Here is a 27948-nt window from a genome sequence, read left to right as displayed (position 1 = left end):
CTGAGGAAGCACTAAATTGTTACTATTGTATATAGTAAAATATAAAAGGAGGAGGTTCCATTACAAAAGTAGTTACCAATTTAACTAAAATTGGCTGACATCTGCAACTCTATGGTTAAAGAGGATTAAATCATCTTTCCACCAAGGGCATGATACTTCCATGACTTTATTAGGGACGGTGGAAACCCTCTGAATTTTGGTTGTATATTTTTTAGTGGTTGAATCTTGAATTCATCGCCTTTAGGAGTTTGGTCTACTATGTAGAGAGTTCTGCTAGAAATGTGTAGAACAAACAGATTAAAAACACCGCCTGAAGCCGTTTGAAGTGGCATAAGAATATGGAATTAAAAAGGGGCATCTTAGTAATATGGTATCTAGACAAAAGATGTAAGGAACAGAAGAAGAGAAACAACGTTACCCATGTGCACTCTTTGACATTTCATTTTCTCCAAGGCCATTGAAGAGCCAATTTCCCTAGCTGGTTATAATTGACTTTTGTTCGATACTGATCACCTTTTCTTAGTTGACATGCAACCTATGGTAATATAATGGATGGAGGCCTTATAAACGTGAGAGAAAAAGAGTGATTATATATCATGACATTATATAAGTAAAAACACACCGAAAACTTTAAATCCATGTAGTGCTTTTGCACAACCTTGTTTGTTCCCTTCAACTTTTCTAGTTCTTGAAAAGCAATCTTCCGTGCTACCAGGTTAAAACAACTCTAAAGCCATATCATGGTCAATTGTCATGATATAATTGCAAACGTGGTCTCTTAACTCTTGTTCGCCCATTGACAAGCCACAAATTGTAAGATCATGTGCCTTAGTCTTATGCAACAGAGCTAACTTCTTCGCAAAGGCCCTACAAAAAAAAATATGATTAAAGTAAAATGCCAATTTTTAATAGTAGGTACATGTAATAGAGGTGACTTACTCTAAAGTAGCAGTATCACTGATGGAGTTTATATAATTCGAAACCCTAGATAATATTAAATCTTCTTCGTAGGCATATGACTTCTCATCCCTGCTTCTTTTCAGTGGCCTATCTAAAATTTCAATTTCATCTGTACTTTCTCCTTGTCAACAGTTTCGGAAGTCAGCCACCATTCCCTCTTATTTAATTGGCAGTTCAACAAAATGGCAAGTAGCTTGAATCGAAAGTTTTTCATATCACGCTACACAATATCAAGCATGCATATTATTTATTGAATCAACAAATATAACAAATCAACAAATAAAACACTGTTAATCCTATACACCTGAGTTGCACTGTTTGATAGCCCTTTTCCTTTTCCTCTCCAATATTCCATGTAGGGTATCATGAATAAGCCACATGATGACCTACCAAATTTGAAACATATAAATATGACACGTAAAAATATGTCTATATTTTTAGTTTAATTTAAAATATTTGTATTTTTATGATACGAATGATGGAGTATTATACCCATCCGTCTGCGTGGCACTTGTGAATTCCTCATGCACTGGCCAATCTTGAACTTGAAGGTCCTTCCATTTTGTTTGTACGACTTTCTGTTTTGCTACAATGTCTATGTCACTACGTGAAAAATAGTTTGTAGCAACGGAACAAATTTTTTGTAGGGGCGGCTGGTGATGGAGTCGTCCTTATAGTGGCGTGCTCGGGAGCCATGAGACCAGTCGCCCCTACAAATGGAACAGTAGGGGCGACTAATGATACGAGCCGCCCCTACAAATGGGTCGGATTTGTAGGGGCGGCTCACTCACCAGACGCCCCCGGTGTTGCTATTTGTAGGGGCGGCTGGTGATTGAGCCGCCTCTACAAGTGCCCCACGTATAAATATCTACGATTTATAGGGTCGGCTCAATCACCAGCCGCCCCTACAAATGACCCACATATAAAAAAACTGCAGCACTTTCTTTCTCCTCGGGTCACTCACTCCAACCCGTGAAAGAAAGGTGGGGAAGCCTTGGGCACCTCCCAAAAATTGCTCTACTAAGGGGGGAGGGTTTTGGTCTTAAATCCTTTGGTGGAGAGGTTGTAGAAGGTAAAAAAATGCTATTCCACACTTTTTTTGAAGTTTTAATGGTTGGTTAGTGAGTAATTAGAGTTTTGCTTTTCTCTCTCTTCTATGGTGCTTGAGCTACTTATGAAGCAAATTCGACCCAAGTTTTGAATGTACTTGGGTAAATTAGGTAGGGGAACAAGATTATACCCTTATTTGGTCCATGTTTCTTGATTTTAGTAAACAATTAGTTAGTTTTATGGATGTTTCATGTGCATGTAGATCTAGATCTAGGGTTTGGTTTTTTTTATTAATTTTATTTTTGTAAATTTATGTTTGATGAAATTGGACTAGGGTTTGTATGAAAGATATTGGGTAAAATATAATTGTTGCTAATTGTTGTCTTTAAAATTGTTTATTGTAATCAACAAATATGTATTTTAATTATTTATGGATAAATGGGCCATTAATTAATTTTCCTCTACCATGGTGTGTTTGTATGCTTCATGTAATTATATTTCATTTATATTTATATATATCTGAAGTATATACAATTATTCTCAAGTAATAATTAATTTGATTCATTTATATATATATATATATATATGAATAAGTAGTCCTTTAATGTTTGTTTTGTTGTTGTTGTAAAAGATGGAGTACAGGAACTCTTGGACAGATGTGACTATCATCAGATCACCTTTGATTATGCAAGAATTTGTTGAGGACTACATGGTGTGGATTCATCATGGTGAAACAGTTATTGTTAACGACGAGGATAAGGAGGAATACGACGACAAAACCCTAGAATCCTTGTCCCAATATTTAGCAGAGCTTGATGCACGAATGGATCCCGAGTTTGGCAATGAACAAGGTGGTGATGATGGTGGAGCATGTGTTAGAGATGATGATGATTTGGAGGACATGATTCGAGCCTTTAGACCAGAGATTTTACTAAAGAGCCCGAAAGGTCTAGAAAATTTGGAAAGGGTGATAAAAGCATCGAAGGAGACTATGTATGGTGTTAAAAAGGGCTGTCCGACATATTGGATATTGCTACATTTTGTGCTTGAGCTACTCATCCTGAAGGCTAAGTACGGCTGGTCAGACTGTAGTTTCAATGATCTATTACGTCTCCTATCATGGGTGCTGCCACAATCAAACTCAGTTCCTGCCAACACATGCCAAGCAAAGAAGGCCATAAGTCCATTAACAATGGGGGTTGAAAAAATTCATGCATGCCCCAACCACTGTATACTTTTTCATGGTGAAACATTCAAGTCACTAGATAAATGTCTCTGGTGTGGGGCCAGCTAGTACAAGAACAATGACCTTTACGGTGGGGATGAAGCCTCTGTGGGGGAAAAGAGGAATAAGAAGGGTACAAAAAAGGTGGTACAAGAATCTCAGCCCCTAGAGGACACTCCATTAGGCAACGATGCAAAGCAGAGAAGAATTCCTACCTTGGTAATGTGGTACCTGCCAGTGATCGATCACTTGAGATGTATCTTCCTAAACCCTAAAGAAGTTGCACTCATGACATGGTGGGATGATGAGCGTAAGGTGGATGATGATAAGATTGCACACCCGGTTGATTATAGTCAGTGGCAAAGGTTCGATGAGAAGCACAAAGAATTCAGCGATGATCCAAGGAATGTACGGTTTGGCTTGAGCACCGATGGAATGAATCCCTTCAATGAGAGGATGAGCAACCACATCACTTGGCCAGTGATCTTGACCATGTACAACATCCCAACATGGTTGTGTCAGAAGAGAAAGTACCTTCTCCTTACTATTGTTATTTCTGTCCCTAAACAACCAGGCATTGATATAGACGTGTTCCTCGAGCCTTTGATGCAAGAAATGGAGAGCCTATGGAGGCATGGGGAGCTGATGTACGATGTGTTCCGAAAGGAGGACTTCATATGTAGAGCAATAATATTTATTACTACTAATGATTACCCTACGCTGTTTGCTTTGTCTAGACAGATCAAAGGGAAGACGGAATGCTTGGTTTGCTTGGATGGTACTACATGGGTGTAGCTAGATGCATCCAAGAAGATAGTTTACCTAAGGAATCGATGCTTCTTAAAGACAAGTCACAAGTACCGCAACAAATTATTCTTTAGATTTTATAACAACACCCCAGAGATTGAACCCCCTCTGGAGAGACGTCATAACGGAGAACACGTGTACATAATGGTGAAAAACATACGCGTCGTCTATGGAAAGAAGAATCCGGATGGGACGAATAGAGATAGAACCACACCTCCTATCGAAGGCATACCTTTCAAGAAACAATCGATCTTCTTTTAGTATCTGCCTTATTGGCCAGACTTGGAGGTCCCCCATGCCATTGATGCTATGTACGTGCAGAAGAATGTCTTTGAGAGTCTCATTGCTACCTTGATGGACATAGGCAAGTCAAAGGATGGTTTAAAATCATAGAAAGACATGGTGCAGCTAAACATGACATTTATTAAAATTCAAAATTTGAAGTTGACATTTATTATGTTCATGACTTTCTTATTTGAAACCATTTAAGGTTTTAAAATCTTATTTGAAGTTGATATTTATTGAAATTCAAAATTTGAACTGTTCAAATTTGGTCAAGTGAAAAGATCACCAAAATATAAGTTGGAAATCTTGACGAGTTCTACAACTTTGGTATTCATCACCTTTACAGCTGAAATCATTTAATGGTTGAAAATCAGGTTTGAAGTTGTTATTTTCTGAAATTGAAAACTTGAATTGTCCAAAATTAGTAACAAAGATATATGATCAGGCTAAAAATGATAGAGCATGATTTTAGAAAATTTTAGGAAAAAAACCATCACATTTAGAGTTAGTATGAGGAAGAAAAACTAGTAACAAGTTTCAGCCACAGATTAAAAAGAGGAATCACACTTATTCATCATTGATCATCATGAACAGTTGTAATTTTTTTTAGTCTCTGGGTAAAATTTATAATTAGTCTTTCTCCCTCATAATTACTCCAAATGTGATGATTTTTTTCTTAAAATTTTGTAAAATCATTCCCTATCAAGTTACTATGTTGATTTGGTCATTCTTTTTATTTGACAAAGTTTGAGCAATTCAAATTTTTAAATTTAAAAAAAAAGACAAGTTCTAATGAGATTTTCAGCCATTAAATGATTTCAGCTGAAAAAGTGATGAATACCAAAGTTGTATAAGCCATCAAGATCTATAACTTTTATTTTGGTCATTTCTTCATTTGAGAAAGTGACAGTAAACATTGTTCACAAATCAACATCTCTCTCGTGTAGTTCATGAAACTATGAGTCATATGTGAATTTGTGAATAATATTTACTAATATTTTATCACATGAAGAAGTGACCAAAATAAAAGTTGTAGATAGTGATGAGTTCAACAACTTTTTTGTTCATGACTTTTATAGTTGAAATCATTTAAGGTTTCAAAATCTTGTTTGAAGTTGCCATTTATTGAAATTCAAAATTTCAACTTTTCAAATTTGGTCAAATAAAAAGATGACCAAAATAAAAGTTGTAGATAGTGATGTGTTCAACAACTTCTATGATCATGACTTTCTTATTTGAAACCATTTAAGGTTTTAAAATCTTATTTGAAGTTGATATTTATTGAAATTTAAAATTTAAACTGTACAAATTTGGTCAAATGAAAAGATGACCAAAATATAAGTGGTACATCTTGATGAGTTCTACAACTTTGATGTTTACAAAATTTTCATTTGATGTCATTTAGTGTCCTAAAATTCTATTAGTTGTTTTGAAATTCAAATTTTAAAATTTTAAAATATTAATTTTGTAAAGAAGAAAATATAAAATTATATTTATATATATAATAAATTTGTTTGTATATACATATATTTATATATATAGAATAATAAACAAACTAATATATAAATTTACATGTTCTTTATATATGAATGAATTATAGAATTAGTGATTTAAATAAATTGAAAAATATTTGCAGGAGCGGCTAACTCAGGAACCGCCCCTAAAAATTGATTTGTAGGGGCGGCTAACTCAGGAGCCACCCCTACAAATGCCCTCCAATATATAAGACAGAGCCCCAAAAATATTCTAAGTTAGGGCGCGATTCTTCCTTTCAGACGCCGTCAGGCTGCCGAACCCGCCTCTGCCGCCACTGTGCCCATGCGCGCTTCCTCTCACCTCCGCCGGCCCGTGCGCACCCGGCCACGCACGTCCTCTCACCTCCACTCTGTTCGCTGCTGGGACCCGCTATGGGACCCTAGTGATGGGCGACGCCGTTCCTTCGTGGAACCCTAGCCGTGGGCGACGCCGTCCCCCACGTCCCCTATCTCACCATTGACGTCAGCATCAAAGAAATGAGGTGCGGTCCCCAGCGTCCTCTCCCCCTTCATCGCCATCAGCGCCCGAGGAGACAAGGCACGGGCCCCCACATCCCTGCCCTCCCCATATGCCAGGTGCCTAGTTCCTCGTCGTGTCCTTCACCGGCGACGAGCACCCACCAGGTATGCACGTCCATTCTCTTCCCTTGCTATTGCGGCTAATGTCCTATTGATCCTGCCCTAGGGTTCGGTCGATTGGTCTTGTGTTAGATTTTTTGTTTCCTTAGATGCGATGGTGGTATGAGTCCTCTGATTTGCTCCGATTTTGGTTCCTGCGTTTGCTGGTTTCGTTGAGCTCCGATAATTATGAGTAGGGTGTCAAATTGGTAGCAAAATATTTGTGACTTGGTGTTTGTATGTATTCTGTAATGCATTGATCTGCTCCCAGGTTCGATTGTTGAAATTGGAACTAGGATGCCTAGACACAGGCCATGCTTCGCATAAGTTAGCTCATGTGGCACATATATGTGCAGCTTGATGATTTCTTCACCATAGTTTTATGTCATGTTTGGTTTGGTAGGTCTTGATGTGAGCCGAGGTGAGAGTATGTGCAGATGAAACATGCTTCCTAAGTGTCTTATAATGTGCTATTTGGTTGATGTGTGCTTCTATTTCTGATTACCAACACCTGCAGTTTAGATGAAATAACAAAACATTTGGTTGATAAGTGTTGCCAAGCCAAATGTGTTTTAACTAGTTTGCTTAGGACTGTTTTATCTTGTAGCTTGAAAGTTCAAACAAGTTAAAACTTTTCCATGGTGATCTAATTAATCTATTATGCTTTCTAGACTAAACTTTCAAAGACTTACTTAAAAGGCATTGTTGTCAGTTGTGCAGTTTTCAAGTTTTGTTATATATATGGGGATGAAGTGTGTGTTGTATTTTAGAACTATGGTCTAGCTTCTTTCACAATTTTTTTATAAAAACACCATGTGCTAGGAGATGCTGAAACTTTGTAACAATAATAATGGACAGCCATGCATCATATCTTGTGGATGTAGGGCGTGATTGGTTGCCCGAATCAGACCGTCATATGGCCCATCCCTCATCCTTTGGTGCATTCACCTGTGTTTGGTTGCCCTACTCGCATCATTTGGCCGATGATGCAAACTATAGCAATCTGAGGTGGCTGTGGGTATTCTTCCTGTTGGTGCTTTTTTGTCTTCTTGTGTTTTCTCATGTCTGTCATCAAACAGTGGGATATGTCCATTCCAAAGCAACTGTTGTAGGCATGCCTACCTGATGGCTGGGATGGACATGTCCCATGCTTCCTTGGGAGCCATGAATTTGCCTCAGTAATTTGTGTTCTTATTTGCCACCTAGGATGATTACAGTTAGCTTGCAAGATGATCATAAGTTAGTTTGTAGTTAGCTAAGGCCTGCATGTTTTTGTGCCTATGATGTCAACCATTTTTTTACTGAGGCTGATACAATTGTGAGATCCTTTTCATGCATATGAAGATAACAGTGCCAGTTGAGTAATGGATTATGCACATTGATGACCTTGGACTTGTGAGGTACTGGAGCATTGTTTTTTATCTTCTACTTATGCTTCTCATGGCTGTCATCAAACCATGTGAGACATCCATGCCCAAGCAACAGCTGGGCAGTTGCGATAATCTGATGGCTGGGCTAGATGTCTCTCATGGTTTCATGCCTGTCATGATCTTGGTTTTCTACTATCTGTTTGAGGTTTGTTGCTGTCTGTATTTCTTAAGCTCCAAGTTCAAGGTCAAATGAAAAGACAATTAAATCTGAGGCAAATCGATTGAACTAACCCTCATCTTATCAACATATTATACTTGCTTTCATCGATCTGCATCTATCTATCGATCTTCGATCTTCGATCCATCCATCTAGCACTGGTTCCTTCCTTCATCATGAACTACCACTGCTCATGTTTGTAATGACATAAGATGGATGCTACTGCTCTGCATCATCATGTTCATATGTGCTCTTCATTCCCTACTAACTAGCTCTTTTGCTACTGGTACACCTGTCCATCATATTATTCCTTCCACATATATATCATTGGCCATGGCTGCTACCTGCTACATGTAGATGCAGCTAGCCTATAGGCTAGCCCTTGCATTGAGAGATATTTCAGCTGTCTATGCTAATCTTGTGTTTAGTAGATGTTAGCTGTCTTTTACTAAACACTGACCCCTCTTATACCATGTCATTTGCAGTTGAAATAGATGTTAGCTATCTTTTGCTAAACACTGACCCCTCTTATACCATGTCATTTAATTACTTGCCTGCTTGTTGCTTCACCTTCAAGCACCGACTGTGTTTGCTTGCCTGCTTGACTGCTTGTTGCTTCATTCATACACACTACAATCCATAGCAGCTAGCTTCTGCGGCTTCTGAACATGAGTACTAGTAGTGTCAAATTTTAACTTTGATGATCTTTGTGAGACGTCATTTGCTCTAAAGCAACCCCGGGCTATAGTTTCTTGGTATATGACTGATTCTTTAGTTTAGTAGGCAGTAGCTTCATTTGTCTATTTTTCTATACTTGGCAGTATACATGATATTTTTCTATACTTGGCAGTATACATGGCATATATTCACATAACTTTGGTTACCCATATTATTTCTATACTTGGCAGTATACCATTGTTTAGTAGATTGTTTAATATACATATATATTTCAGCTGGCATGGTATTCATTTCGCGTATTGTATCTAGCCCATTTCACCTAGAACTAAGTCAATTCTTTTGTACAAGCTAATTGTGGTTTCAAATCAGTAAGGAACTGATAGAGTTTCTCTGTTAACTAGAAACTTGGTGAATGTGCTTACAACTTTATCGGCTAGCAGCAACACCATAAGCTAAAAACTCTAGTTTGGTTTTGGTTAATTGATAAAACCCTAAGTGCTAACCTAGTTTATCAAAGTGATTATGAGATATGTAACACTACTCCAAGTAATGAAGCAATGGTGAAGATCATGATGATGGTGATGGCATGGTGATGATCAAATGCTTGAACTTGGAAAAGAAGAAAGAGAAAAACAAAAGGCTCAAGGCAAAGGTATAAATAGTAGGAGCCATTTTGTTTTAGTGATCAAGACACTTAGTGAGTGTGATCACATTTAGGATCGATAGCCGTACTATTAAGAGGGGTGAAACTCGTATTGAAATGCGGTTATCAAAGTGCCACTAGATGCCCTAACTCATTGCATATGCATTTAGGATCTAGTCTAGTACTAACACCCTTGAAAATGCTTGTGAAAATATGCTAACACTTGTGCACAAGGTGATACACTTGGTGGTTGGCACATTTGAGCAAGGGTTAGAAATTTCACCGGTGGAGTGTCCGCCCGTAGAGTGCGAACAGTACGATGTTGCCACCGGCGCTCTATACAGAAAAGACAGAGGTCACTGTAAGTGACCGAACACTGGTCTCGGTAGCACCAGTGTGTCTGGTCAGTGGAAGCGTGAAAGACGCTGGCGTCAGTCTTCGACCGGACGCTGGGTCACTTAGTGACCAGACACTGACGGGGTGCGTCCGGTCCTATTGACGTGGCAGCGTATAGAGGAGACACCAAGTGACCAGACGCTGGGTGAGTCCGGTCAAGAATGACCAGACACGTCAGGTCGTGATTCTTCGCTTTTGGATGCTTACTGGAAATGACCAGACACTGAGGTCCTACGTCCGGTCACTTCGAAGCAGCTCGTCCAGTCACAACTTAAATGTACTGATGACCGTTGAGATCGAGCGATCAGTGTTTGTAGTAGGGGACACGTGGCACACATCGTGCGATCGGATGCTGGGGTCCAGCATCCGGTTGATCTGATCTGCGCATCCGGTCTTCCTGTTTTTCAGTAGACTGAGGTGCCAACAACTCTATTTCGTGGGGGCTTCTATTTAAGCCCCATGGCTGGCTCAAGCTCACTCGCTTAGCCATTTGCATTGACATAGCAACCTTGTGAGCTTAGCCAAAGCCCTCCCACTCATCTCCATCATTGATCCATCATCATTATGAGATTGGGAGAGAATCCAAATGCATTACTTGAGTGATTGCATCTAGAGGCACTTGGTATTTGTGTTTCGCTATGGGATTCACTTATTTCTCTTGGTGGTTGCCGCCGCCTAGATGGCTTGGAGCAGTGAGGATCATCAAGCGGAGGTTGGTGACTGTCTCCGGCTCCGATCGTGGTGATTGTGAGGGGTCTTGTGCCTTCCCCGGTGGAGCAAATGGCCAAGAGAGTCCAATTGTGTGGTCATTGAGTTACCTCACTTGTGGGTAGGTTCTTGCGGTGTCCAATTGTGTGGACGAGGTTCGTGCAACACCTCTTAGCCACCGAACCACCAAGTGTTGGTCGACACAACGGGGACTAGTGTGCCGGCAAGCACGTGAACCTCGTGAGAAAAATTGGTTGTCTTTTGCCCTTTGGTATTCTCCTGGTGATTGATTTAGTATTCATCTTGTGATTGGTTCACTCCTCTACACTACGGTATAATCACCCTACTCACTCATTTATATTCTTGCAAACTAGTTGTAGCAAGCTCTTTAGTGTAACTAGAATTGAGAGCTTGCTTTGTAGTTTAAGTTCATCTAGTGGAGCTCTTTAGTGTAGCAAGTGTGAGAGCTCTTAGTGAGTAGTGAAATAGCAAATTATGTATTTAGTGATCATAGCAACTAGAATTGTTGGATAGATGGCTTGCAACCCTTGTAGTGCTAGAGCAAGTTTGCATTTTGCTATTTGTTATACTAATCAAATTGCTCTAGTTGATTTATAGATTTTTTAAATAGGCTATTCACCCCCTCTAGCCATATTAGGATATTTCATAAGCTGGTTTTGTTCATATGAATAGAACTATGCTTGATGCTAACCCCAGAAATGTGATGCAAGCCATATTTTATATAACTTGCTTTTGAGTTATTACAGTGGGCCCCAAATTTTATAGTTTGGACGGTACAGTATGAAAGGTTGCTTGTAGTTAAAGGATCTGTGGTTCTTTTTATGTTATAACGATTTGTTTTCATATAATATAAATAATTAGAGTATGCTAATTTTAGTGGTTGTTTTCTAGCTTGCTCGATAACCTTGCAGTTGACCTTAATATCATGACTAGAGTTGACCACTTTGTTTTACATACTTTTGCTGGCAATACCTCTGTCCTGTGATGATAGAAGGTAACAACCAATGGCTTTGTAGTTCTCGGATAAAATGAAATGAAGAACAATGGATGTTTGTTTGATAGCCCTAGCGTTTGAGCACTTTAAAAGCTGTACACAAGCTTTGTCATTTCCGTAGAACACCATTTGGCAGCATCCAACTACTATTTATGTGTGTGTTTTGCTGAGAGTCCTGGGGAACCTGTTGAGGGCTAAGGCCTTTCATTTCCTTTTAGGAGGCTTAAATGAAGCTCACAATTACTGCCAATTCAAGTTCATCTGCATATATGTCATGTTCACTATTAGGGTCAGCTTGAACATTATGTTTGATTTGTCGGGCCTTGCTAGCAGCATGCTAAACTTAATAATTTTTTGAACAGTTGAACTGTTAGTGTGAACTGTAAAAAATAGTTAAATGAACCACTGCTAAAAATATTTTTAACTATCAAAATGTCACATGTGAACTCAAATTTCATATGAACTAGTGAAGTGTGGATATATGGGAAAAGTTCTCATATGAATTCCTTTTTCTTTTGGAAAGAATCCACAAAATTTCATGTTTAATCTTGACTTGTTTGAAGAAAATGGATTGTGAACTATTCAAGTCTGGTTGTGGTGTCATAGGACATCCCTTCCTCTGTACTTAACTGCCTTCCTGGATTAGGTTGTTTTAGTTTTAGTTACATCTTGTAATTGCTTTATAGACTAAATGACTATAAACCTATGTCACCATAAAACATTAACCAGTGCTGTTGTTGAACTTTCTTCTTCAAATATATTGCATTAGAGTAGAAATATGTTCATTTTTGTTTGAGTTATTTTATTTACTATTGTTGTCCTACTATTAATACTAATGCTATCCTACTACTAGTACTACTGGTTGCTGTTTTTCCTATGTGTTAAATCTCTAGTACTATTCATTACTATGCATCCCTATGTATTAACTTGCTCTATGTTTGCTAAGCAACTGTTGTTTTTTTGCCAAATCTCCTAGGACTCGCCTAGGACTTGCTGTCCTATCTTTTATCATCAGTTGCTGCTCTATGTTTGCTAAGCAGCTGTTAGTTTTTTTTGCCAAATCTCCCCTCTCCTCTCCTGTCCTTTTTTTTGTCAATGATGAAATTATCCAAGTCCATACATTATATGAAATATGAGCTGATGATCAAGAACTTGTGAGGAACTTAGCATCATTAGCTGCCGCCCCTACATTACCTTCTCCTCTCTTCTTTGTTATGATGCCTTGATGCTCCAAGTTCAAGATCAGATGATGATTGGCATATTTCTGAGGCCTCTACTACTGCTGCTACTCGTTTTTTATATATCGTTGTTTTATAGGACTACTTTGGTTTATAGACCTTTTTGATTTCTTATACTTTCTCGCGTACCTAAAGCACACTTTCTTGTATCTATTAGAACAAAGCATGAAATAATGTCGTGGACACTAGACAGTGTAGCCCAATGCCTCAAGCATGATGAGCAGCCAACCTATGAGGAGCAAGCACTAGAGGACCAGCTTACTCAGGAGCAGTTCAATAACGAGTTAGAAAAGGATCTAGAAGTGATGCTTACTCAGGAGCAGTGTGATGAGGAGGAAGGGGGGGCAGAAGGAAGAGCAGGAGAGACTGCTTAAGGCGAAGAAGAAGAGGATGACGATGATAACTCAGAAGAGAGATATGTAAGTCCCAAGGATCCTTTCCCACATGAAGCTAGAAGGAGGCCAACGGAGAAAAATTTGGACAAGGATTTTGACCCAAACGAGGAGGTAGGGATAAAGCCTTAGCTTGTAAATTTTGCTAAAGCGTTGGTTGTGTTACCTCTGCTAACACTTTGACCTGTTGTATATACAGGTCCCTCCTGAAACTCGAAAAAGACGACATCGACATCTGTGACATGTTGCTGGACAAGATGGAGTAGAGGAAAAGAGATGTGGGGGTCTGGCCCCGGTATCCTCAAGACAAGACATAGGCCGCACCACCAGAGGTGGCCTAGCCCACAAGATCAAGGCATGCACGGCACTACTCGGCGTGCACCGCAAGATATTGTATAGTACCAAATAGGATACTTTCCTTGTAACCCTACCCCTCTAGAGTATATAAGGAGAGGCAGGTGTCCCCTAGCGGACAAGATACATACATCTATAGTCACGCAATATCATACGATAGCTAATACAAACCAACAGTTGCCATTTGTTCCACTTGCATCACTATCCAAGTTGCCATTTGTTCCCATTGGTGTGCTAATAGTTTTGCTATCACTCATGCCAAACTTCTTGATCATGTCCTTGATATACTTGCCTTGACTCACAAATGTACCATTCTTTAATTGCTTGATTTGAAGACCAAGGAAGTAACTCAACTATCCAATCATGGACATCTCAAACTCATTAGCCATCATCTTTCCAAACTCATCACATAATTCTTGATTGGTTGATCCAAATATGATGTCATCAACATAGATTTGCAACACAAATAAGTCTTTGCCAATCTTCTTGATGAAAAGAGTGGTGTCAACTTTGCCCATCATGAACCCTTTAGAGAGTAGGAAATCCCTTAATCTCTCATACCATGCTCTAGGTGCTTGCTTCAAGCCATACAATGCCTTTTTCAACTTGTACACATGGTTGGGCTTCTTGTTATCTTCAAAACCGGGAGGTTGCTCAACATATACTTCTTCATTGATGTAACCATTGAGAAATGCACTCTTGACATCCATTTGATAGAGCTTGATGTTGTGGGCACAAGCATAGGCTAGCAAGATTCTAATTGCTTCCAATCTAGCAATTAGGGCATATGTTTTTCCAAAGTTAAGACCTTCAACTTGTGTATAGTCTTGAGCTACCAATCTTGCTTTGTTCCTTACTACTATTCCATCTTGATCTTGCTTGTTTCTAAAGACCCATTTGGTTCCAATCACATTGTGTCCCTTTGGTCTCTCTACTAATTCACATACTTGATTTCTTGTGAAGTTATTCAAATCTTCATGCATAACATTCACCTAATCAACATCCTTCAATGTTTTATCTATCTTCTTTGGTTCAATAGATAACATAAATAAGAAATACTCACAAAATGATGCCAATCTTGATCTTGTTTGTACACCTCTAGAAATATCACCTATGATAGTGTCTAATGGATGATCCTTTGCAATATTTGTTGGTTGGAGCATTAGAACTTGATTGCTTGCACTTGCTTGATCATTGGGTTGAGATGATGTACTAGCCACTTGATCTTATTCATTGTCATGAGAGCCACTTGTACTAGCTTGATTTATATCATCTTGCACATTTGAGTTAGAGAGCACTTGCACTTGATCATCTTCATCATCATTCATTTGCCTAGACCTCAATTCACCAATATCTATGTTCTTCACGGCATTTGAAAGTTGAATGCCTCTAACATCTTCCAAGTTCTCATTCTCTTCTTGTGAATCCTTGGTTTCATCAAATTCAACATCATGAACTTCCTCAAGAGTACCACTATCCAAATTCCAAACTCTATCTGCTTTACTTGTAGTGGAATAACCAAGTAGGAATCCTTTATCATATTTCTTGTCAAACTTGCCCAATCTAGTGCCTTTCTTCAAGATATAGTATTTGCAACTAAAGACCCAAAAATATGCAATGTTGGGCTTTCTACCATTCAAGAGCTCATATGGTGTCTTCTCCAGTGTTATCCTAAACGCTAAACGGTAAACAGTCGGTCACCTACCGTTTAGCCTATTATTCGGGCAAAACGGGTGTTTAAACAGGAAAAACGGCCGTTTAAACGGTTAAAACAACCGATTAAACGGAAACGGTGTACCACCATGTAGCGTTTAAACGGTGTGTAAACGGGCTAAACGGCCGTTTAGGCGAACAGTGGTCTTCTCTTTCAATGGGTGACAATAGAGGCGATTGCTACAATAGCAAGCCATGTTGATAGCTTCGGCCAAAAAAGATTGACTCACATTGTACTCATTAAGCATAGACCTTGCCATATCAATGAGTGTTCTATTTTTCCTCTCAACAAGGCTATTTGATTGTGGAGTGTACTTGGTCGAGAATTGATGTCTAATTCCAAAATCATCACACAACTCATCAATTCTAGTGTTCTTAAACTCACTACCATCGTCACTTATAACTCTCTTGATGGTTGTTTCAAACTCATTATGAATGCCCTTGACAAATGATTTAAATATTGCAAACACATCACTTTTGTCCACTAGAAAGAATACCCATATATATCTAGTATAATCATCCACTATCACAAAGTCATATTTGTTTCCACCAATGCCAGTGTATTGTGTTGGCCCAAACAAATCCATGTGCAATAACTCAAATGCTTTACTAGTGCTCATCATGCTTTTCTTGGGATGGGTGTTTCCAACTTGTTTTCTGGCTTGACAAGAGCTACAAAGCTTATCCTTTTCAAACACAACATCTTTCAAGCCTCTAACCAAGTCATGCTTAACCAATCTATTCAATTGTTTTATTCCAACATGACCAAGCCTTCTATGCCATAACCAACCCATGCTAGACTTAGTGAACAAGCATGTAGATAATCTAGTTTCACTAGCATTAAAATCAACCAAGTATAGATTCTCATATCTAAAGCCTTTGAAGATCAAGTTAGAGCCATCTACACTTATGATCTCTACATCATCTACCCCAAATATGCATTTGAATCCAAGATCACACAATTGAGCTACGGATAGCAAATTGAAGTTCAAGCTCTCTACTAGCAACATATTGGATATGCTCATGTCATTGGATATTGCAATCTTACCAAGTCCTTTGACCTTGCCTTTGCCATTATCACCAAATGTGACACTATCATAACCATCATTGCCATTTGTATTGATTAAGTTGAACATTCTTGCATCACCGGTCATGTGTTGAGTGCACCCACTATCAAGAACCCAATGCCTTCCTCTGGCTTTGTAATTGACCTACAAAAGAAGATCAATTCTTTTTAGGTATCCAAACTTGCTTGGGTCCTTGAAGGTTAGTTACTAAGCTCTTTGATACCCAAATAGCTTTCTTCTTTGAGCCCATCCATGGTTTACTAATGAACTTAGCCTTTACACCATTTGTACCCTTAGTAAGTATATAGAAAGAATTAATCTTAATTGCGGATACATTAGTATTTTTGTTCTTGTTCTTGCACTCATGCTCTTTATGACCAACTTGCTTGCAACTAGTGCAAAGCCGACCATTGTTCTTTACAAAACTAGTTTTGTGAGGGGCAAAGGCCGCCCTGCCTTTCTTGGGGGTATAGCCCAATCCCTCTTTGTAGAGAGAAGCTCTTTGGCTATCCAAGCACATAAGCAAGCGGTCCTCACCACCATAGGCCTTAGTCAAAGTGTGAGTGAGCTTGTTAACCTCCTTCTTGAGATTCTCATTCTCAACCACTAGTGAGGCATCACAAGTAAGACCATCACTACTAGATGAGGTGGAAGTTGAAATATTACAAGAAGGGTTAGTGGGAGGAACAATGATAGGGAAAGATAGTGATTCATCAACTATATCACAAGTTAAACCTACATCACAAGTCTCAACATGCTTATTTTTAATTTGCTCATTAATCAAAGAGGAATGAGCCTTCTCAAGCTTTTTGTGAGCCTTGCCAAGCTTCTCATGGGCTTCCTCTAGCCTCCATGAGTTGCTTTGAGCTCATCAAGGGCTTCCTTAAGGGCTTTTACCTCCTTATTCAAGCTCTTGCATTCCCTTCTCTTAATATCAAAATATTCTTTAGCATCCTCTAACATGTCAAATAATTCATCTTTAGTAGGTTCATTATTATCACTATCACTATCATGTTCATTTTCACTTCCATCATTACAAGTTTGTACCTTAGTGGCCTTAGCCAAGAAGCATGATGGAGTGTCAAAGAGAGAAGGCTTTTCATTGATTGCAATGCTAGCAAGTGCCTTCATCTTGGTGGTCTTGTCATCATCACTATCATCATCATCATCACTTGAGGAAGCATCACTATCCCAAGTGACCACATATGAACCACCCTTCTTCTTCTTAAAGGTCATCTTGTCCTTCTTCTCTTTCTTTTCCTTCTTGTCCTTCTTCTTGTTCTTCTTGTTATCATCATCATTGTCGCTATTGTATGGACATTGAGCAACAAGATGATATTTGCTTCCACACTTGAAGCACCTTCTTGACTCTTCCTTGTTCTTGGATGAAGATTTCTTTCTTCTAGCACAGTACCCTTTCTTCAACATGAACTTGCCAAATTTCTTGACAAAGAGAGCCATCTTCTCATCATCATCATCATCCCATGAGCCATCATCTTCACTTGATGTTTCTTGCTTTGCCTTGCCTTTGGATGATGTGGCCTTGAATGCCACGCTCTTCTTCTTATCATCCATCCTCTCATCCTTCTTCTCCCTCTTTTCTTCCTTCTCAACATCATCTCTATAAGCATCATCGGTCATAATATCTCCCAAGATTTGGTTTGGTGTCATTGTGTCCAAACTAGTCCTCACTAGCAAGGTGATCAACATGCCAAATCTTATGGGTAAACATCTCAAAAACTTATTAGAGAAGTCCTTGTCCTCTATCTTCTCACCAAGTGCTTTGAGATCATTGACAAGCACTCACATCCGATGGAACATGTCCGATACACTCTCATCCTCCTTCATCTTGAAGCTTGCAAACTTCTCTTTAAGAATGTATGCCTTTGCACCCTTCATGGCTTGAGTGTCCTCAAATGATTCCTCCAACTTCTTCCATGCCTCATGAGCTCTCTCAATGTTCTTGATTTTCTCAAATATTCTTTCATCCAAAGAATCATGGATGGCACTAAGAGCAATGTCATTATTTTGGAGTAGCATCTCTTCGGTGGCGGTGGGAGCCTCTTCATCTCCTATCTCAATCTTTGTTTCTACCACCTTCCAAACCTTTCTATTGATTGACTTAATATATGTTGTCATCTTAGACGTCCAATTGGGATAATTTGAGCCATCAAATTGAGGTGGCTTCTTAGTGTTGTTGATTTGAGCCTTTTTTACACCGAAAGTTGTTAAGCCTCAAATCACGGTGACCTCAGCTTCAATACCACTTGAAAGGTCCTAATGGCTAGAGGGGGGTGAATAGCCTATTAAAAATTTCTACAACAACACTTAACAAACCGGTTAGACAATTATGAGGCGAAGCGAGTGTTGCGCTAGCCTACTAAAAAATGCAAGCCACCTATCACAATTCTAGTATAGATAATATCTATCCACACAAAAGCGATGACACTACCCTAAGTTAGTGTGCTCTCAAAAGCTAACTAAAGAGCCACACCAACCAAACAATTAAGCTCTCACAACTAGGTACACTAAAGAGCTTGACAACTAGTTTGCGGTAAGGTAAAAAGAGTAAGCAAGATAGTTATACTGCCATGTAGATGAATGAGCCAATCAATCGCAAGGATGAATAACAATGAAGACCAATCACCTCGGAATCAATGATAAACACAATGATTTTTTACCGAGGTTCACTTGCTTGCTGGCAAGCTAGTCCTCGTTGTGGCAATTCACTCACTTGGAGGTTCATGCGCTAATTGGCTTCACATGCCAAACTCTCAATAGGGTGCTGCACAACCAACACAAGATGAGGATCACATAAGCCACGAGCAATCCACTAGAGTACCTTTTGGCTCTCCACCGGAGAAAGGTCAAGAACCCCTCACAATCACCACGATCGGAGCCGGAGACAATCACCACCCTCCGCTCGATGATCCTCGCTGCTCCAAGCCATCTAGGTGGCGGCAACCACCAAGAGTAACAAGCGAATCCCATAGCAAAACACGAACACCAAGTGCCTCTAGATGCAATCACTCAAGCAATACACTTGGATTCTCTCCCAATCTCATAAAGATGATGAATCAATGATGGAGATGAGTGGGAGGGCTTTGGCTAAGCTCATAAGGTTGCTATGTCAATGCAAATGGCCAAGAGAATGAGCTTGAGCCGGCCATGGGGCTTAAATAGAAGCCCCCATGAAATAGAGCCGTTGAGCCCCTTCACTGGGCATAACACGAGGTGACTGGACGCTCCGGTCATATCGATCGGACGCTGGACCTCAGCGTCCGGTCACGTGATACATGCCACGTGTCCCATCTCTTTGAATACTGTTCATCTGATCTCAACGGTCAATAGTCGACCGGATGCTGTGGCAAAAGTGACCGGACGCTGAGCCTCCAGCGTCCGGTTGTTTTCAGTAAGGTTCCAGAAATGAATTTCTTCGACCGGACACGTCTGGTCATGCTCGACCAAACTCACCCAGTGTCCGGTCACTTGGTGTTTCCCCTATGCAAGACCATGTCAGTGTGACCAGACGCAGCTAGCCAGCGTTCGATCATTTCAGCGCCAGCGTCCGGTCAACGACCAACGCTGTGCTTCTTCTGCTGCTACTGACCGGACGCGCCAGTCCTTTAGAGACCAGTGTCCGATCACTTACAGTGACCTCCATGTTTTCTATCTAGGGTGCTAGTAGCACCGTCGGACTATCCGCACTCAACGGGTGGACACTCCACCGGTGAAGTTCTATCCCTTGCTCAAATGTGCTAACTACCAAGTGTATCACCTTGTGCACATGTGTTAGCATATTTTCACAAACATTTTCAAGGGTGTTAGCACTCCACTAGATCCTAAATGCATAGCAATGAGTTAGAGCATCTAGTGGCACTTTGATAACCGCATTTCGATACGAGTTTTGCCCCTCTTAATAGTACGGCTATCAAACCTAAATATGATCACACTCGCTAAGTGTCTAGATCACCAAAACAAAATGGCTCCTACCATTTATACCTTTGCCTTGAGCCTTTTATTTTTTCTTTCTTCTTTTTAAGTCCAAGAACTTGATCATTACCATGGCATCACCATCATCATGTCATGATCTTCATTTTCTTCACCACTTGGAGTGTGCTACCTATATCATAATCACTTGATAGACTAGGTTAGCACTTAGGGTTCCATCAATTCACTAAAACCAAACTAGAGCTTTCAATAGGCCGCACCATCAGAGGTGGCCCAACCCACAAGATCAAGACGTGCACCACAAGATATTGTATAGTACCAAATAGGCTACTTTCCTTGTAACCCTACCCCTCTAGAGTATATAAGGAGAGGTAGGGGTCCCCTAGTGGACAAGATCGATACATCTCAATGCAACACATTAGAACACAGGATGTAGGTATTATGTCATACTGACGGCCGAACCTGTCTAAATCTTATGTCTTGATGCTTGTATTACCATCTCGCTCCTGATCTCGCTCACCTCTATGATAAATCTACCATCGTGGGATACCCCTCGGTGGACTACCGAGCATCTTTTGTCGACATGAGAGCAGAGGCAACAGCCATAGAGACAGACATTGAGGCCTCTGCTCCACAACCTCAAGACACAACCATGACTACCAAGCTAAAGAGGAAATGAGGGGATAGAAAAGCAAATCAATATCCAGATAAGGCATGCTATGTGATAACGGAGGTCGGGCCAGCAGAGAAGATCCTTGAGCCAAAGGAATTCAGAGGACGATTCCATAATGCGATTGGGGCCCTAGTAAGAGATAAATTGAACCTAGCAATCCCTAACTAGAAAGAGGTACCAGAGAAAAAAAAGGATGAACTATGGGATAGGCAGCTGAAGCTCAATTTTAGATTTCTAGAGGGAAAGCATGAACTGGTAAAAAATGCTTTTAGGATCATGGGAGAGTCATTCTGACGTTGGAGGTCAGAGCTCAATAAGAAGTATATCTAAAAGGGGTTAACTGCCTTCAACAAGTTCGACAACATAACTCCTAGTCAATAGGAGGAGCTCGTGGCTCAAAAGACTTCACCGGAGGCATTGGAGCTCAGTGCCCGTAACACCGAGCCGGTGAAGAGGAACAAACACCACCATCATCTAGGCCCCAGTGGCTACTATGCCAAGGAAGAGCAGTTTAGAAAGATGGACAAAGAGGCCGCAGCTGCTAGGAATATCGATGTGAAGAATTTGAAGGTACACTCAAGGAAATGGATATATGCGAGGAGTACAGAATCATCCGGCGTTAATCTTAAGTTTGATAAGCCAGAGACCCAAGAGGCAGTATCAAGGATACTGAAATATGTTGAAGATAAGGACAAGGGCTCATTCAATCCTTCTAGAGAGAGGGACGAGCTTAGCCTTGGCTTTGGAAACAAGGAGCACACAGGCCGCACCAGGGGGCTAGGGAAAAGGATGACCTGGAAGCACGGATTCGAAGAGGACATGCACATGTACAAGAAACATAGCATAGACCGGGAGACTAATCTTGAGCTCTAAGTGAAGGCTCTAGTTGCGAAGGCGCTAGTGGAGCAAGGACTATCTATGGAGCAATGGACATTAATGATGCTGCCGGGAGAACTAGCATTAGTTGGCAGCCATACGAAAGTTCCTAGCAGCCAAGGTTCCACTATAGCCACAACCCCCATCGATCGCATACGGGAACTAACTAGTTGCACCTTGGTGTTTCTCAGTGGACGACAGAACATTGTGATGGAGTTGGCAACAGGTGTGGCACATCCTCCCAGTGGCTTACACCACAATAATAAGATACCGTCGGACTACACTAGGGTCGAGGTGCATACCGTGAAGCCCAAGTTCATGCAGTGGAGGATAGACTACGCAACTCCCGAGGGGCTGGTGTTACTCAGAGACATAATGGGGCAGTTCATCCTCTGGCACAAATGGGACATTATATTGACTGCTTCTTTGTCGCCTCACCCTCTCCCAAATTTGGAGCGAGTCGTTGAGGATGGGGAGATATTTTCACTATCTCATGACCACCACATTCCTGGGATGCCACATTCTTCTCCGCCTCCTAGCGAGCATGTGCCTGATAAGCCACAACCTTCTCTAGTTCGTACCGAGCAAGTTCATGATGAGATGCCACAGTCTTCTCAACAAGCGTAGTCGATACATGAACAACAAGTGCCTCCTGAAGAAGGTGATGCCCAAGAAGATGAGGACGTGCCTAAATGGGAACTTTGAAAGAAGCATCCAATCACCATAAGGCCAATTTATGTTCCGATGAAAGATGTCTCGTCGGTGCACAAGTGGTATGCCCATGACCAGTTCAAGCCTGAGAACCAAGTTAAAAAAGTCCCAACATGGGCTTCTGAGGAGGCCATCACTAGCAAAGTCCACCAACAGCAAAGAAGTATCCAAATGTTGATGCCATCAAATGGTCAAAGGATTGCCCGAAAACATATGAAAGGGGCAAGCCCTTCCTATTAAACTGAAACATCCAGCGCCTACCACTTGAAATGAGAAGGTTCCATGATTGGTACTTGAGTGTTCTCCTAACGGGCATAGACCTCGTACAAGCATGCTTCCCCATCGGCACATTTGGAAGCCCAGCCGAGAAAATTATCTGACTTCAATGACATGTAGACATGCTTTCACCTCGGAGCAATGGAAATGAATCTAATTCACACGTGGTGCCTATAAGTCCTTGCCCTCCCGATATGATATGAATGTAATCTTTGGATTTTGTTGTAACTAACCCATACCGTGATTTGTAGAATGCAAGTGCACATTATAAAACAAATGCCAAGTGTGAAAGCCGGGTATATAGACCCTCAAGCTATAGCACAAACAAATTTTAATTACCCTAGATAGTGGAAACTGGATGCCAAAGAGCTAGCTGCTGGAAAGACCCTTCGGGAGAAAAAGGACATCCGTGCGAAGAAACTAAAGCAAGAGTCCCTCAAGGTTTCGGCATACATTGCCCTAGCTTTTAAAAATCTCCAACAACACTCTACTATATGGCCACCATACAACTTCGAGTAAGTTCAACTCTATACTTAAAGCTTTGTTTGATATATTTTATTCGATGTAAAAGAGCTTATCTAGTTCTATAATTAAATCCATGCTACAACCACTGGATTTATATAGGCGTCGATATCGGGAGGAGCATAGCATGGGTCTTTGATTCAATAGATAGGGACCCAATGATATACAAGACTTCATATTGATTCTCAAGACATATACATATCGACATTCCTCATTAGCTTATATGTTTGTATACATACTTGTAACGTTCACTTCTGGATACTAACAAGTTGTATTTGCTAAAATAATTCGAACAGGGCATTTAGGTTCTATGTCACTAAACATCACGGAAGGCATGATCCAGTAAGGAAGGAAAAACTAGCTATAAAAACACTATGTGCGGTAAGTGTAACTTACTTCTTCAGTACTCCATTACATGGTTGTCAAAAGTATTACTTAACATTTCCATATACAAAACACACAGTGCCCCAAGCAGAAGCTTGAGAGTGTACATTATGGATACTATGTATGTTCTATGATGAGTAACACCGGTGCCTACAGGAGACACCCCTTAAGGGTAAGTTTGAACCTCTTCACCTGTAGTATAAAAACTTCGTACATGGTATGAAATACTAAACCAAAACTTGTTTTCTTGTAGTGGAAAGAAGAGAAAGAAATAAAAAGATACCCATACAAGAATGATCAACTCTTAGAGCTCATCGGCGACCTTTGCAACTTTATATTGGACCAGATTGTACACGTCAAAGGCACCTACCATGACCGAGAGTCTGACTTAGGTAGAAATCCTCAGTACCAACACCTTCGTGAGACTGAAAGGCTAGCTCTAGGCCGTTGATAACAATGTGTATAGAATTTAACATTGGTTTTACCTTGTGAATTATGTCTATTTAATGATGGATTGTATATATTCTTGTGAATTGGACTTGTAATTGTAGTTTATATAATACTCTTGTGCTTGTAATTTATATAATACTCTTGAGCGAACGTGGTTCGGAGGCTGCGTTTTGCGAATCGTGGGTCGTAGTTAAGTTCCGCGGGCGAACGTGGTCGCGCGTTGGTCGCGGGGCGTTCGGCGGGATTATCTCGCTTTCCTCGCTCACTCGCAACGCGAACGCGGGAATATGCGGAAACAAACAGGGGCCATAGGTATGTTCTGGTCGAATTTGAATTGTAAATTTAAATTTTTTGACGGAAAAATATACTGTAGGGGCGGTTCTAGACTGAACTGCCATTACAAACAGGTATTATAGGGGCGGCTGGTACTACAGCCGCCCCTACAAATTAGTCTGGGAACCGTCCCTACAAATACATAATTTGTAGAGACGGTTTAGTAGGGGCGGCTAGCCAAACCGCCCCTACAAATGGTCTTGAGCCGCCCCTACAAACCCTGTGTCTCCGTAGGCCAATTATCTAATAAACCACATAGTCGGTAATAAAAAAAAAGTAAAATAACGATCAGGCAAGAATATAAATAAAGTTAATATTTTACTAACTGTATGGCCCAGATCCCTACGATTCTTCAGTTTACCTAATGAATCAAGCACACGTATCTCTTGGTTTGTGCCATCCACCACTTCAAGGTACCCGTGGAAGTCTTTTATGTTGATTGGAAGGAATACCTAGATCAAAAGTTAAAATATTACGATGGACACACCTTGTGTAAGATGAGAAGGACATTTATGGGTCAGGGATGCACAATTTTACCATGTCATGGTCCAAATAGTTGCACACCCTTTTCTCTATATAATCTACCTTAGGATCGAGATGCTCCTCACTCATCTTGCCATCACGCTGTAGAACGCTTGTATTGAACGTATTATCTAGGAATACCGTTCCACCAGCTCTGTTTCAGAGATGTTTTTCAGCCCTCGTAAGCTGGATGTATGCACTTAAGACCTATATATATGTACTGCAAGCAGTAAATTAGTATGAGCAAGTCATTTTGAAACATTGAACTGTGCATGGATATACTTACATCTCCCTCCAAAGAGCAAGTATCATGTAGGAGGCAGTCGTCGCTCTACGGTTACTCCCTGGATGTCCACCAATACTTCTTTTTTTTTGTTGCAACATAATGCTTTCAATAGTATGTAATCTTCGGCGGTGCAAACATAATCTGTGTAAACACACAGACACACAATAAAGAATTAGAGGGCCTCATGAGCAAAAGGAAAATGAGAAGGGTCAATGAAAGTAAGCACCTTGTGGCAGAATTTTGACTGTGTCCGCTTTCTTTGGTTTGTTATATATTGTAACACCAACCTGGATGGGGACACCTTTTCTTGTTTATTACATGGTTTGGTCACCGACGACCTCTAAAATATAATAAATTGTATGTCAGGCAGCTTGATTTTCATGTGCAGACTAATCAAGGGGACCTACAGAATCCATAAGTAAGCCCGTGTTTAGTTCAAAAAAAAGTTTCAAAAAAGTGCTACAGTATCATTACATCGAATCTTACGATACGTGCATGGAGCATTAAATGTAGACGAAAAAAAAACTAATTACACAGTTTGGTTGGAAATCGCGAGACGAACGTTTTGAACCTAATTAGTCCATGATTAAACACTAATTGTCAAATAAAAACAAAAGTGCTGCTACAGTAGCCAAATTCTAACTTTTCAACCAGGCTAATTTATGAATGGAAATGAACTTCCTAAACAAATCTTGTCCATCGGTACCTGCAAGTTGCAGATCCAACTTGCAGTGGCAGACTCTGATAGAAGAACAAAAGATTACTGTCCAGGATGTCAGGTGAATCACTGCTCGCGAGTGGCTGCTGTCCAGGATATACGCTGTACTAAGAAAGCTGGGCTAAGGAAGCTGCGGCTTGGGGGCCATAAACTTAGGGCCCGCACACCCCTCGACGGCTCTGGAAATTAAATATAGGGTGTGTTTAGTTTCTAAAAAGTTTCTCAAAAAGTGTTACAGTAATTATCACATCGAATCTTGCGATACGTGTATAGAGCATTAAATGTAGATGAAAAAAAAACTAATTACACAGTTCGGTTGAAAATCACGAGACAAACGTTTTGAGCCTAATTAGTCCATGATTGAACACTAATTATCGAATAAAAACGAAAGTGCTATAGTAACTAAATTTCCAAATTTCGCGAACTAAACACAGTCATAATCTTCATGATGATGGATGGAGCTCTTCACATCTACCCTGTCCTTTCGACAACAACTTACAGTTGCAATCTTGCGTGCGTGTGGATTAAGGGCATGTTTAGTTACCACCCAAAATGCTAAATTTTTCAAGATTCTCCGTCATATCGAATCTTTGGACACATGCATGAAGTATTAAATATAAATAAAAAATAAAACTAATTACACAGTTTAGACGAAATCCACGAGACGAATCTTTTAAGCCTAATTAGACTATGATTGGACACTAATTGTCAAATAACAATGAAAACGCTACCGTGCTCATTTTGCCAAATTTTTCGGATCTAAACTGGGCCTAAATCATGAATGGAATAAACACACGAAATTAAGCAAATCAAAGTAACGAACACTTCTATGTAGCTTCTTGTTGACAACTCAGAAGGTGTTGACAGGAGAAAGATGATGATTAGGATGAAGTGTGATAGGGTTTAGGCCGGCCGGACGTCCGTTGATGATTGATAGGCGGCGGTGCGCTTCGACTCTACCTCGAAGCACTAACGTATTAGACCTATGGCCAGTGCAGAGCACGCTAAGCACCAGGGCAAGTCCATGGGGGACAAGCCCGCGGGACCAGCCACGGCGGTGGCTCGTCTCGGCAACGGCGGCAGCCGCGCGTCCGAGCCTGAGAAGAAGCAAGCGAAACGACGGCGGGGAGAGAAAGACGCGGCGGCAGCGGCGCGGGATGAGGCCGGCGCGAAACGTGCCGGGCATGCTTGCAGTGGGCACGGTGGCGTGGTCAGCCGACGCCCTATGCTTGCTGTTCGCCGTCGTGGGCATGTCCAGGAGGAACGTGTCGTGCACTGCTAGATTCTGGTTGGCCTGTTCGTTTAGAGGAATTTGGATGGTTTGAAGGAATATTAGAGGAATCTATAAGAGAAAAACGCTGTTTCGGATGAAAAAAAAGCGGATCCAGCCAGGTTTAAAGACACGTGAGCGGGGCCTTGCCGAGTGCCTGAGGCACTCGGTAAAGGCCAAATTACACTCGGCAAAGCCGTTGCCGAGTGCGACACTCGACAAAGAACACACAGCAAAAAATTAATCGACAAAGTTCTCTTTGCCTAGTGTCTTTTATCGGGCACTCGGCAAAGGCTTTGCCGAGAGCCCCGGGGGCACTCGGCAAAGAAAAACGACCGTCATGACGCCGGCCCCGTTGACGGTCACTTTGCCGAGTGCCAACCCTGCAGGCACTCAGCAAAGATTTTTTATTATTTTTTAAAAAAATTCTTTACCGAGTGCCCTCTATCCGGCCCTTGGCAAAGATGTTTTATTTTTTTTCTAAAAATTCTTTGCCGAGTGTCCCCTGCCCGGTGCTCGGCAAAGTTTAAATTTTTTTAAAAAAAAATCTTTGCTGAGAGTACCCTCTGGCCGGCACTCGGTAAAGTTTGATTTCTTTTTTAAAAAAAATTCTTTGCTGAGTACCATGGTCATAGCACTCGGCAAAGCTAAAAAAAATGGTTTTTCGAGCGCCCATTTTTCCAGCTTCGCCGAGTGCTGTGACCA

General features: G+C 40.7%; 1 pseudogene; it reads right to left on the bottom strand.

Annotated features, from left to right (window-relative positions):
- Positions 1 to 716: 716 nt before the first annotated feature.
- On the bottom strand, positions 717 to 27225 carry LOC136459961 (uncharacterized; annotated as a pseudogene).
- Positions 27226 to 27948: the final 723 nt, after the last annotated feature.

This window comes from Miscanthus floridulus, chromosome 1, assembly GCF_019320115.1.
Source record: "Miscanthus floridulus cultivar M001 chromosome 1, ASM1932011v1, whole genome shotgun sequence".
NCBI lineage: Eukaryota > Viridiplantae > Streptophyta > Magnoliopsida > Poales > Poaceae > Miscanthus > Miscanthus floridulus.
Note: the sequence above shows the minus strand (reverse complement) of the source record. Positions and strands in the feature narration are given on the sequence as shown.